Here is a 14,250-nt window from a genome sequence, read left to right as displayed (position 1 = left end):
TTAGATTTAATGAGATCGAATAGTTGCATTATATGAATCATTAATTGGAAGATGATTTAAGATGAATTGAATATATACTTTAAATTGATCTTTTGGATTAAATAACTCAATTTGAAGAGAAATCAAGTTTAGACTTAAAGTTAAATTTAAAATCAGTTTAGATGAAAATTTAAGTTTTCAATCTAACTTGATGAAAAATAGATCTCAACATCTATTCATTATAGAGATTGTTTTCTAGAAAATTCTAACTCTGAGAGTTTTTTTCCTTATTAATTTCATTTTATTGTTCTTTTCAATTTGAAATCATTGTTATTTTGAATTTTTATCATGAATTGTCAATCCAATTTCACTTAATCACAATTATTTCATCACAATTATTTCTTTTCCTCCAATTCATGCCTTAATTACTGGAAATAATCCATCCCAATGGACGACACCTAAGATCACTATACTACCATATCTTTTGCTAAAAACCCTTTTTGATCGTATAAGATTATAAATTTTGTTTTGATGTGATAAATGACGAAAATCAAGTGATCAATTAGATACTTAAATTGCTTCTTTTGAATAAGAACACTACATAAATACCTTTGGTTCTATAAAAGATAGATGATATGCCATTAGTTATTGTTGTAAAGAAAACAATGTGAAGAAATAACATGGGTTATTTAGCCCATTTACATGATCCCACTTTGAAAAGGAAGTCAATGGATGAAATGAGAGAAAATTAAAAGATGCATTATAGATTTAATTAAAATAATTCTTTGAGTAAATCGGAGTAATTATGTAATACTAATCTAATTTTTAACTTTTGTTTAGAAGCTAAAATTTTATTATTAAATGCATTAAAAGGTCCTTTTTTTTCTTAAAGTTTGTTATGGTGTGAAAGAGGTGACATAAAATATTTTGAAAATAATATTAATCAACACCTAAGTTGTAATGTGGATTGGTATCGAAGTCAATGATTTTTTCTTTTCTACTACACTTGAATATCATGGAAGTCACATAAAATCATAAAAAATATGATCAAGATTCACTTCATTTTGATGCACTATATCACCGTATGTTTATTTTAGAATGACCTTATGGTTTTTTTAATAGATTGTCAATTTTTTTTTCTTCTTTGACTAAGTATATAGCACATATAAATTGCTTTAATTTCATAAAAATTGCAAGACAATTACAATCCTTAATGAATGCAATTAGCAATTGAAGAACTAACGAGAAACTTATATTATCATTTTGGAATAGTTTAAACTATTTTATTTTACGAGCTGGAAAGAGAATTCGTGAAATATGATACTAAAATTACAACACATCAAATGGCAGATACATTATAGATTTAACAAAGAATTCTTTGATAAGTGAAAGTTATTATGAAGGGAATGGAAAACGATAATCATCTTTCTTATTTCTTTCTTTTATTGAATCCATTCATGAAAAAGAGATTATTGCGAAATTCCGGAAAAATACTTCAAGATTTCATGTAATAATATCAATATATGATTATAAATGTGATGGAAATTACCACCATAGAATTTAGAGAAAATTTATGCACTATACATTTTAAAAAGTGAGGAAGGTATATCCCCATATCTTGAAATTTTCTGTGCCTTCAAAAATGTAAAAACAACAAGACCATATGATGTACCAAAACCCTTCTTTTAACAGCCTAATTCATTTAGCCAAAACCCTTCATTTAACAGCCTAAGTCATTGACTGTCAAAATTTTCTTGCCTTGCCTTGCTTCTTTCCATCTCAACCCTAGCTCCATTAATCTTCTAAAATGATTTATTTTCAATAAATTAATCAACACTTAGTGATCTTTTACATAATGAAAAGCAATATTCTGAAAACATATTCGATAAATGTAGGATAATTGCCTAGGGTTTATGATAACCTTTCTTGGACTGATTCTTTAAGCTCGAGACTAGCTCAATAAATCCTGTAAAAAGGTTCTTGAAAATATGTTAAGATATTTGAATCTTTTCAAAGTGGGGAAAGCATTACTAATACAATTGGTAGGTACATATGTTACGAATAAAATAACTGATTACTAAATACTAGGGCATGATTGAGCCATTTCAGCCAGGTTAAGGGTGGTGGCCCAAGCTTGGCCTTAACCTAAAGCTAAAAGGGCTTGACCTGGCTTATGATTGTGCTTGGGTTGCAACAAAATCATAGGAAATGATCCACAAATACTCAAAAGCTTATTCTATTTTGATCCGATTGTTGTCTATTCAGTACATGTGTTAATAATGATTGACCCTGAATTGACTTTCATGTTTAGTGACCAAAAGGAAATTTGCCATGTGTTTTTGAAAAAAATTAATTGTTTCAAATAAAATAATACCACTTATCTAAAATATGACACTTAACGACATATTAACTTTTGCTATGTATCATCCATTTCTTAAAATAATTAATATTGTGAATGTGTGTCATATGAGATCCATAGAAAGGAGGATTGTAAATAAATAAATATAGATAATTAAATAATAATAATAATAATTATTAATTTTAGTTTTGGATAATTATAAAGACAATTATATAAAAAAATTGTTTCTAAAAATTGAAGATAATATCAAAGAGAATTTCTCAACCTCTAGCACCTCTTTAACTTTCAAAACACATAGGCAAACTTTGAGACTTATACATTTGAAAAGAGTTACTGACAGTTTGCCTTGATAATTTAAGAAGTTTTACAAGCATTAAAAAATTTAAAGATCCAAAATCAAGTTTAAAGCATCTTTAATCCAAAATCAATCCTTCATACTCTTAGTCAAAGTTACTCAAATCAAGCCTATGTCATGTCAAGTCAAGACAAACCAAAGTCCAACTTATTATAATGCTAGGTTTTCCAAATAGATGGTCATATTACTTCTTTCTAATAACAATAATATATAAATATTTTTGATTTTATAAATGTATATTGTATGCAATAATTATCTATTTATTATAGAGAAAACAATTTGATGAAAGGATTTGAAAAGTATGTATATTGTTTAGGTTGTGTGAACTTTAACATGATCTTACTTTGAAATGGAGGATAACAGTGAAATGAGGGATATAATATAAAATCAACCCACAAGAAGATGTATTATAGATTTAATCAAAATAGTTCCATGCGAAAACCAAGCTTATTGTCAAATAGAGGGATACAAAGATATGATCAAATAGGGATACAAAGAGATGACAAAATCCATCTTATTGAAAAGATATTGTTGTGGATTTCCTCTATTTTTGGAGGAATTTCTTGAACCATCTAGCTGAATGCTTGGGATATCTTTTTAATCCATGATCATAATCAACAAAGACAATGCCAAACCTAACAGTGTAACCAGAATTCCATTCGTAGTTGTCCAATAATGACCATGCGAAATAACCCTTCACATTAACGCCATCCCTACAATAAAAAAATATTGATAACCCATCATTTAATTTAGCATAGGTTTTATTTTATTTATTTTTTTTTATTTTTATTTTTTAATTTTTTTAATTTTTTATTTTATGCAATCGAATAATCACAAAATAGTTATAAATGTAATAACTATTGTAAGAATGAAATCATCCAAAATTGAGTAATTATAGGAACAATAAGCACAACAACAAAATTTGTACATCTAAATAATTAAACTCACTCGATAGCTAATTAAGGAACAAAAGATGGCAGTAGTAGTAATCTATCCTTTTGGGGTCCTTCAAGGCCTCCTTAAGTGTTAAGGTACTATTATTGGCTTCATTGACACTTGGAAATAGTTTCAAACTTTTATGTTAATCGCCCAAAGATGTAACAAGATAATTCTTCTGAGTTACATGTATGTTTATAATATAATATATGATCAGAGAGGAAATTAATTAAAGATCATTAGTCTTACCATTTTTAGTGATGTAAATAAGTGGATCGTTGTATTTTCTCTTGACATAGAGTAAAAGACTTCGAATTCCACTAGGATAGACACTAAGCCAACTTGAACCCGTCTGCAAATTCATTTTCCATGCATGTTATTTATGAAAATGAACTAATTAATGATCTTCATGCTCTAAAAAGAAATATGCTATGCTAAAACTAGGGTTGATAATTCATATTGTAGGTTGTGTTCATATCATATCAAAGGTTAGACACTTGATTAAATAGATCACTTCAAATACGACACAAATATTAATCAAATTATAAACCTAAATATGACCTAATTATTAATCAGGTTACACAACGTGTAACCTATTCAACCCATTTAATAAACAAATGTTATTTAATAATCAAATTGAGTTAGATTTTGATATAATTAACTTGCCAACTTGACATGCTTATAACTCAATTTTGATCTATTTAATCAAAATTAAATTTTACATAAGTCAAATATGGTTTTTATATTAGAATTATAATTAGATTAATTCATACATTATTAAATAGATCAATTAAGGTCAAATTCATATTATGCAGATTGATAAAAAAATAACCTATTTATTAAATATGTTGTACAAGTAGATATGAATTTGACCTAAACATACTTGATTAAAACCTACAAAAAATGTATTGAGTTTAAGTCATGTTGATGAATCATATCAAACTTTGTTGTCCCTAGCTAGTTATCTATTCATGTATAATGTGACTTTTTTTTAGTATTTTAACAACAATTTTTGCTCACATACCGTTGGACCGATGGGGATTCCATGGCGATGTGCTACCAAATCAAAGGAAAAAAAAAAGAAATATTAATTGCATAGGCTTATAGTGATCAAGAATCAAAATTTGAGGAACTTGTATAAACTTACTGGTGAGTTTAACAAGAGAATCTGTAGAGTAGCTCACATTAACGGTATTAGCAACAGGAACATGAGCTGCATAATTTGCAGTATAGTAATTCAATCCAAGAAAATCAAAGGACCCTTTAATTAGCATAGATTGCCTAGGGGGTGAACTTTGGTAGCCGCCGTCCAACAAGCTTGCGCATGCTATGTGGATAATCACCATAGCTTAATGGGTTCATAAACCTATGCATGGACAAGCATGTAATGATATTAATATGTGTTGTAATTTATAATTAAGAGGCTAATTGTTGAGTATACATGTATATACTAACCATCCCAACATGAAATCTAGGGCTCTTCTGGCTGCTTTCTTATCAACTTTCTGGTTAGAGTAGGGCACCATCCAGTGGCTCACCAATGTTATTCCAATCTTCCCCTTTTGTGATGCCTGCGTAGTTTATTAGCATAACATTTCTAGTTAAGTATTATAACATTGATAATGAATTTTCTTTCTTCAAGACACATAAAATTTGTTACCAATTTGAAAATCCTATTTTCAATTTTGTTACATGTTATGTAATAGTCCAAAAGTTTATTAATTCGTTATTGAAAATTTCAGTTTTTAGGTTAGTTAATAACTTAATATTACAGTTCATAATTTATTCATAATACTAACTATAGATGGATAGACAAAATAAACTAGATCATACATGAAATTCACTAGAATACTATTGCATACTCACCTGGTATTTATTCTTATACACTTTTACTGCAGCTGCATGAGAAAGAAGCAGCTGGTGGCCTACTGTATAAGGCTCAGTGGCAGAGTTTCCAGCTCTGCACGCTCCATTAACCCACTTAGAACATCGTCCTGGTGCAAAATTTCCTTCGACATAACCACCGTTGCTGTAACTCCATGGCTCGTTAAGGGTGATCCAATACTTCACTCGATCACCAAACTCCTTGAAGCAAAGCTCCGCAAAGTCCCGAAAATCGTTTCTATTGATCATATTGTACTATTTTAAGTATATATGTTTACGAAATATTGAATTTTACAAATATATGTAGTTGAGAATTATTTTGTATAGAATGGTAAATAAGGTAGGGTTGAATTTACTTACATAATGTGTGGGCTTAAAAAGCCACCATACTCATCTTCTAGTGCTTGTGGAAGATCCCAGTGAAATAGTGTCACGTAGGGTTGTAGACCTGTGGTAAGTAAAATGTACATGGAAGAAGCTTTTTTAGTGCTTTGATCCAAATAGTCCTTTTCTTCGGCTGAATGTTTGAGTTTGTGGCTTAACTTTTACAATCTAAATCAAATCTTAATTCAATTTGGATACTTATACTTGTACGGTACTTTTGGCTCAAAAGCCTAAATGTTGGCTTAGCCCAAACCCATGGTTGGGTTGTTCACATCCAAGTCCAATTTTGATCCGAACTACCGATGAACATCCTAGATTGTTAGACAATCTAAACTTTGTCAGTCAATCTAAACTTAACCCAAACATAAAGCTTAGTTGTTTAAAGTCTAAGCTAACCCAATTAATGTTGAATTTGAGGTACCTAACTCAAGTTTAACATAAATTTGCTTTTCCAAATTCAAGTGAAAAATTAGATTTGTAAGTACTTGGGTTATGAGTAGACTTAGCTTAAGTTGCAACCTCAAATATGACTAGGTAATTTACTTCAAAATATAAAGAGATGAGAGGAAGTAATGACCTTTTGATAGTAGTTCATTGATGAGGCTGTTGTAAAAAGTTGATACCTTCCTTATTCACTCCTCCGCTTAGCTTCCCACCTGAGTTACAAAAATTTATATTCATTCCAAGCAAAGGAAAATGACATGCTAAATTCCTTGGAATAAGAGGTCAATTTATAACTATGTAACTTATATTATCACATTGATTGGAAAAAGTAACTTCAACAATTCTTCAAAGAAAAAAAAAATTGTCATTCTCCCTTTTACAATATGGGCCATTCTAACTTTTTGTAAGTAAATAACCATTGAAGGGTAATCATTCAAGGGTTGTTCTTTTGGGAGTCATTGATTTGCCATCCTTAATGCTTTTTTCATGGATAAGACAATATATTGTCCAAGTTAATATTAATTATAATCGGAATCTTTCTTAAGTATTACCCTTAGAAAACATTAACAATGAGCTTACCCATTTAGATTTGATCATATTTTCGGTGAATTTAGGTCATTGCTACCCTTTAATGTCTTATGTTATGATGTTAAATGTATAAATAATATAATATAAACTTTGTATGTTTATGATATTAAGTCTAAAGATAATATAATATGGATTTTCAAAAATAAACATTTGTATTGCAAAGAAGAGTAATGCCCAAATCAATGATTTTTTAGTTACATTTTGATATAAGAGTTAATTTATCCTTTTTAAGTTTCAATAATTAATAATGAAGTTATTTTTACTAATACTTATTTTACTTCAAATATATATTGCAATCTTTGTTGATTCTATTCATAGACATGATAAAAACTAAGAAGTCGATTTTGCAATCATAAGATATATCTTTTAAGATGTGGTATCATTTCAATTGTCATTAGGTGTGATATCTTTCATTATCAAGTTTAATTTTGATATTTATAAGAGGTGGCTTATCTAATGTATTTAATTACATATTATGAAGTTGTGAGAGATAGTTAATTTTAAATATATAATATTTAGTTTATGATTAGTTGGTTGTGACTTACTATCCAAGAGCACATGAGTCGTCAAAGAGAATGTCATACATGACCATCTACCAACACATGATTAATAGATCATATTTACACATGATATTAATTTATTAATAGTTTACTACTTATTTTCTTTTGCAAAAGTTTGTTTCATATTGAATTGTTTTCAAGGGTTATTTAAATATATGACTCAAAATAACTATCAAATTGTAAAAATGATCTTCTCCTTTAATTTTGTTGAGAAATAACCATTTTTAGACACTTTTACCCCTCCTTATTGTTTTTTTCCCTTCCAAAACATATTTTTCTACTTATTTTATTTATTTCATGCTATAATACTTTTATCTCTTTGGTTGACTTTTTTTTCTCTCTTTTGTAATTGTTTTATTTCTCAAACAACTCATTATCATTTTCATTAGAGATATTTATCTAGATTATATTTTATTTATTACAAATTTAATAAATGTTATTTTCTCATTAAGGATGTTCACTTGAACTGTATTGAAATTAAATTTGATTTATAGCGAACTTAACTAAGGTTAAGTTCTTAATGATAATGGTAACTTGAATTATACTATGATTGAGTTTCCTTTATAAATAATTTAATTAGCGTTAAGTTTTTGTTTCATCAACAAAGAATTTGATTATAATAACTTGAATGATAGTGTTGTTAAGTTTTATTTAAAAGAACTTAACTAATATTAAGTTTTCATTTTATTTACAAAAAAAAAAAAAAAACTTGATGAACCCTATGATCTCATCTTCACATTTTAGAAATTTAGATGAAACTACAAAAAAATCTATCAAACAAATTGCACTGCAAAATACCTAAACTAAAATCTCAATAGAAAACACAAATCAAAATCTCAAAAGAAAACATCAATCAAAATTTCACACCTTTACCAAAACCTCAAAAATTACAGAAATTATTAATATATTTAGTTACTACATTAAAATTATATATTTAGTTACTATATATTCATTTAGTTATTATATATTTATATATTTAGGTACTATATCTTTTATTTATTTAGTTATTATATTAGAATTATTTTCTTTCTTTTTTAGAAGTAAGGATAAATTAGTCTTTATTTATTTTTATTAGGTTTATTTAAATTCTAATGGTGTTATACCTACTTTCAAGATAATTTATAATAAGAAATCATAAATTTTCTATGATTTCAACAAAAACCCCACGAGAGAACAACAAGAAGAAACCCTAACAAAAAACATGCAAAAACTCTCAACAAAAAACATACAAAAAATCTCAACAAAAACAACTCAAACCACACCCCCACCCCCAACTAAAAAAAAAAAAAACAATTGCATAAAAAATAGAAGGGTAATAATGTCCTAAATGAGTCATTTTTTTATATTATAAAATAAACAAAGGGGTTATTCATCAAATTTAAAAATTATTTGATATCTTTTAATCAAATGCTTCCATTTTCAAATATGAATGAAACAAATGAATTTTCAAACATAAAGTGCACCTTTATGACCTTATTTGTCATTCCATGAGTTAGATCATCATCTAAGTCCATGGATTTGTTTTTTTATTATTTGGTGAAAATTATGCTTATTTTAATTAGGGTGTCTTTATAATTGGAAACTTCATTGGTCAAAGAATCAACTTCAATGTGGAAAAGGCACAATGGTCCTTTTCTTTTTCTTTCCTTATTTCTTTTTAAAGTTAACTTCCTTGCTGTGAGGAAAGAAAACAAAATTAATTATTAATTAAATATCACAATTCTTCTAACATTTTCATATATTATATATTAAGAAATCCTAGCAGCAAATTTAATAATTTATAAAAGTTAATTTTTGACAATATTGAAACATTAACTTACGAGGTAAAACTATAGACCAAGATATTGAGAATCTAAAAGCATCCATTCCCAATTCCTTCATTGTATGCAAATCTTCTTATTAAATTCAAATATGTTGTTAATAAATATCACAATAATTTTTATAACATTAATGAGAGAAAATAAGAAGGAAAAGACAATATGATGAATTACATACCTTATAACGATGATAAAAATCCTCCGCAACATCTCCATTGCTACCATCCATTATCCTATCTATACTGTCAACACATGAAAATTAATAAAATTAATTAAAAATTTTCATATATCAATATATATATATACAATTTAAAAATAAAAATATAGTACAATTACTAATTTTATTAAATAGTATAAATATAATATTTATCATTTACTATTAAGAAGACATTTTAATATCATTTAACCATTAAAAAAAATAAAATCATAAATTGGTACCTCTCTAAAGATGTCATGATAATTTTGGATTTTGGAGTAGAAAGTCAAGCAATTTAAAAAGCTATATTGAAAGATTTAGCTATTGCTTTTAGTATATAAGTAAAGAAAAATGAATTTCCATCAACATTAAGCACATCTTATCATTAAATAATTGTTTGATTTACAAATACGCATGGAGATTGTTGTGGGTGTGATATCAACCCATGGCTGGTTTTCTGAAATAAATCTCGAAGTTCACTTTTCTTGAGAAAAGAAAGAAAAAGGAGTGATGGCAAGCCAAACAATCCAAGAAAAATTCAAAATATTTGTCAACAAAAAAACACCATAAACGATGCAATGGGTTTATAGGTACCCTTCCAGTCCATTCCTGATAGTATGAGTTTAAAATAATAATAAACGGGTTATAGATGAGGTTGAGATTATTTTTATTTTAAAAAAATTTAGTCAAATTTGATTATTGATTTATCTCATCCCATCCGAATTACATATATAATTAAATAAACAGTATTAATTTATTTTTTTATTTTCACTTTCTTTTCACATATATAAAATAAAAATTTTACTTTCATAAAAATAAATTATAAAAATTATAATATTTATTTAATTATAAATTTATTTATTTTTAATACAATTTTTAAAAATAAAAATAAATAATTAAATTGGGAAGGGGTTTCATACCTTCCTGGTCCAAATCGGTTGTCATCATAATAATCACTCCTAATAGAAAATCCAAAATATTTTAGGGTCTCCTCCCCTTTTTTTTCAAAAGAATTTACTATTTCTTCAACTTTTGAATTTCAAAACTCAAATATTACCCCAAACTCTCAAGCTTAAATCCAAATATCCATCATCATAAACTTTTTATGGGTTAAAAAAAGTCATGAAAATTAATTAACTCAAAGAGAGACCTGGGTATTTTTGACTGAAAGTATCCCATATACTTGGACCTCTGCCGCCTTCTTTTGCTGCACCTTCATACTGAAAAATCCATACGCAAAACACATTAATTTATATTAAAAATAAATATATGACATGATATAGAATATGTAGTATACAAAAACTTCAAATTTTGAATATTTGAAATTCATGAAAAAAAAGACTTTAGGCACAAATAAATTTATGTGAAATATGTACAGATTAAATTAAAATTAATCTGTGTAAATTCACAAAAATATCTCCTTACCTGATAAGAAGCCGAGGCTGTTCCAAAAATGAAACCGGCCGGAAAACTACTCCGATTGAAGGAGGCAGCTACCACAGGCTCAGTCCAAGCCAATGAGCTAGCTAGGATTAGTAGGCCTAGGACCAATGAGCACTGAATTGCCATGGGTGGCTGTGGTTTCAAGGTTCTTCTTCACTTCCTTTATAGAGATCCAAATTGTGGAAATCGGTCGATTTGATGGGACATTTTTTTACCATAAAATGAGGTTTTTTTACTTTATTAATTTATATATTTGCTATCTGCGATAATAATAGAAGAGGAAAGGCAAAAATGCAGGATAGATTTATAGGGTAAAATCCTATGCCGTTGAATGATACGGTTATTATTATATTTATAAAATATTTCTTTTATTTATTTATTTATTTCTAAATAATTTATTGAAGATGATGTGTCGAAATGGTTATTGGCCATATAATAAATAATATTTGAGTATTTCCAAGAATACTTGCCTCACAGTCTCATTCCTAAATTAGTAAATTTAATGTATCCCATATTTGAAAATGAAAACTAACCATATATATATATATATATATAAATTTCATTTAACATTGGGATTATTTACATGTAAAAGAATATTTTTTGTTAAAAAAGGGTATTTTTTAGGTTAGAAAAAAGTGGAGGGTTAGATTTACCAATTAAGAATTATTTTATCATTTTTAATTAAATAAACCTTAATTAAATTGAAAATATTTTTCTAAGTTGACCATCTATTGACAAGATTTATATAAATTGAACAATGATCAATGAGCTAAAATTTCAATCATTCAGTTTCTACCTTTTCATTAATATGAAGAAAACAAAAGCTTTTCAAAAATTTCTCAAATGCAAGGGGACGTTGAGTTGTTTTTTTTAACCATTTTAATAGTTGATGGAGGCAAATTATGATGAGAATAAAAATAAAAAAAATAAAAAAGCTAAACCAAAAAACATGATTATTTAAATATTCAACTCTAAAAAGGTACTTTTCGATGTGAAAATTTCATCCATAGGCATATTTTATATTGTTATCAAAATGTGGCTAGAAATATATATTTTTTCATGATTATGATTTAACAAACATCATTAGTTGTCTTTGTTTGGAGGATGTTGAAGTTTAAACCTATTAAAGAAAACTCAAAATTTTATGATAAAACCTATATTCATTATTGAGAATCCATTGTTGAATTGTTTATAAGTTTATTGGCATCATTAATGGAATTCAAGCATTGGGAAAAGTCTACAAGGGACGAAGAAATTAGGAAGATTTTGATATATCTTCTTAAGTAAGGAGATACCAAGATTACAACAATTCAAGAAGTTAAAGACTTTATAACACTTTTTTTGGAAGAATTGATTGGGTCATTGATGACTTATGAAATCACAATGAAGTGTTATCAAGAAGTGAAAGACAAGAGAAAGCAAAATCTAACTCTTAAAATGATTGAAGAAGAGTACCTTGTAGTTATCACAAGAAACTTTAAGAAGTGAATAAGGTTTGAAAAAAAGAGAGGAAGAAAATCCTATATATCCAAGGAAGGTTTTCCAAAAGAAGAAATCCTCTAATGTAGATAAAGAGAAGGACTTGGTATGCTACAAGTGTGAGAGTCCACTAAGATTATCCCCTTTACAAAAATGAGTCAAAAGATTGTAAAAAATGGTTCATTTAAATAAGTAAGAGTGAATTGGATGTTAATTTTTTTTTTCAAAAACAACATATTAATGATAAAAGGAATAAAAAATATTAAACAAGACAACAATTAAATAAAAGATAAAGGGAAATACACAAACTCTTTTATAATGGTTTGACAATATGCTAATGTCAAATAAAAGAGTGGACAATTTACTAACGTCTACTCTCCTTAAACTCTTAACGAGGGGAGATTCCACTATCACTAAGACTTTTAAGGTAAAAATCTTCAATCCTTTTACACTGTACTTTCACAATTTCTTCAAGTATATAACCAACTTGAAGTCTATTTCCTCAAGTAAATAAAAAATGAATCTAATGCTTATAATCCTAGGACAAATTTCTCTAAAACAAATTGAGGATGATATTAAAGATAATTTCTCAATCTTTACACTTCTTTAACTTTCAAAACATACTCTCATACTTTCAAACTTCTACATTTGAAAAAAATTATAAAGAGTCTGCTTCAAGAATTTAAGAAACTTTACAAATCTTCTAAAACTTGAAGAATAGGTTTGAAGATTCAAAAATCAAGTTTGTAGTATCTTTAATCCAAGATCAAGCATTCACACACTTAGTCAATATTATTCAAAGTAAACTTATATCAGGTCAAGACCAGACCCAAGACTCATGCCTAGTCAAGCTTCTTCTTAGTCATTAATTGTAAAGAAATATATAAAAGTTAATTTGTTTACAATTTTCTATTTAAGAGAAATTTGTAGGTATACCAATGTATCAAGAGCTATCTATGTAATCATAAATTTATTTTAAAATAATGCTAGGTTTTCCTAATAGATGGTTATATTATTTCTTTCTAATAACAATAATAGGTAATGGCGGCCATGGGTGAGGCTGTGAGGGAGATGGAGAGGGTGACTGTGTCGGCAATGGTCCGTTGTGGACTGAATGAAGCTGGCTGTGGTGTGGTGATGGAGATGGAGCCGGAGAGAGAGAGGAAGCAACAACTTGGGAGGTGACGGTGCATGGACTGTGAGGGCATAATGGAGATGAGAAGTGGCAGCGCGTGGTGAGGCGAGATGAAGGATGTAGGTGGCAGCCATGGTGGTCGTTGATCTGTGGTTTTGGCTAGTCAGGAAGAGGAGTTGGAGATGGTGGAGTTTTAAGGCGGACGGTGGTGAGAGCGACGGCCATGGAAGGGTGATAGCAGAGAGGTGGTAGTGTGTACTGGTAATAGAGATGGCGGCCAAGAGCAAAGAGAGAAGCAGAGGAAGAAAATAAAAAAAATTCAAGAAAGAAAGAAGAACCAGGGAGAAGGAGGGAGGCCGGCTCTTGCCGGACGGAGAGAGCCTTCTTTAATTTCTGATAACTTGATTCTCTCTCTCAAAATCCTGATTTTCTGTTTTCTAAATAATTCTGATTTTCCTTCTAATTCTATTTCTTCCTCAAAAGTAAAGTAAATAAGGTAAAATAAAGAAAAATAAAACAAAAATACAAATAAAATAAAAGAATAAAATAATAAAAATACAAATAAGAGTGCATGTATATATATATATAAATAGGCATCAAAGTTTAGATAAAAAATAGGACCAATTTTGGGGTCTAGGATGGCATCGGACAAAATGTGTCTAACTACTATTTTCACATTGAAACTCTTATT

At 28.0% G+C, this 14,250-nt stretch overlaps 1 pseudogene; it reads right to left on the bottom strand.

Moving 5' to 3' along the window:
* Positions 1-3,237: 3,237 nt before the first annotated feature.
* On the bottom strand, positions 3,238-11,071 carry LOC117928920 (annotated as a pseudogene).
* Between the last annotated feature and the right edge of the window lie 3,179 nt (positions 11,072-14,250).

This window comes from Vitis riparia, chromosome 13 (assembly GCF_004353265.1).
Source record: "Vitis riparia cultivar Riparia Gloire de Montpellier isolate 1030 chromosome 13, EGFV_Vit.rip_1.0, whole genome shotgun sequence".
Lineage (NCBI taxonomy): Eukaryota > Viridiplantae > Streptophyta > Magnoliopsida > Vitales > Vitaceae > Vitis > Vitis riparia.
The sequence above is the reverse complement of the archived record's forward strand: the minus strand, read 5'-3'. Positions and strand labels throughout refer to the sequence as shown.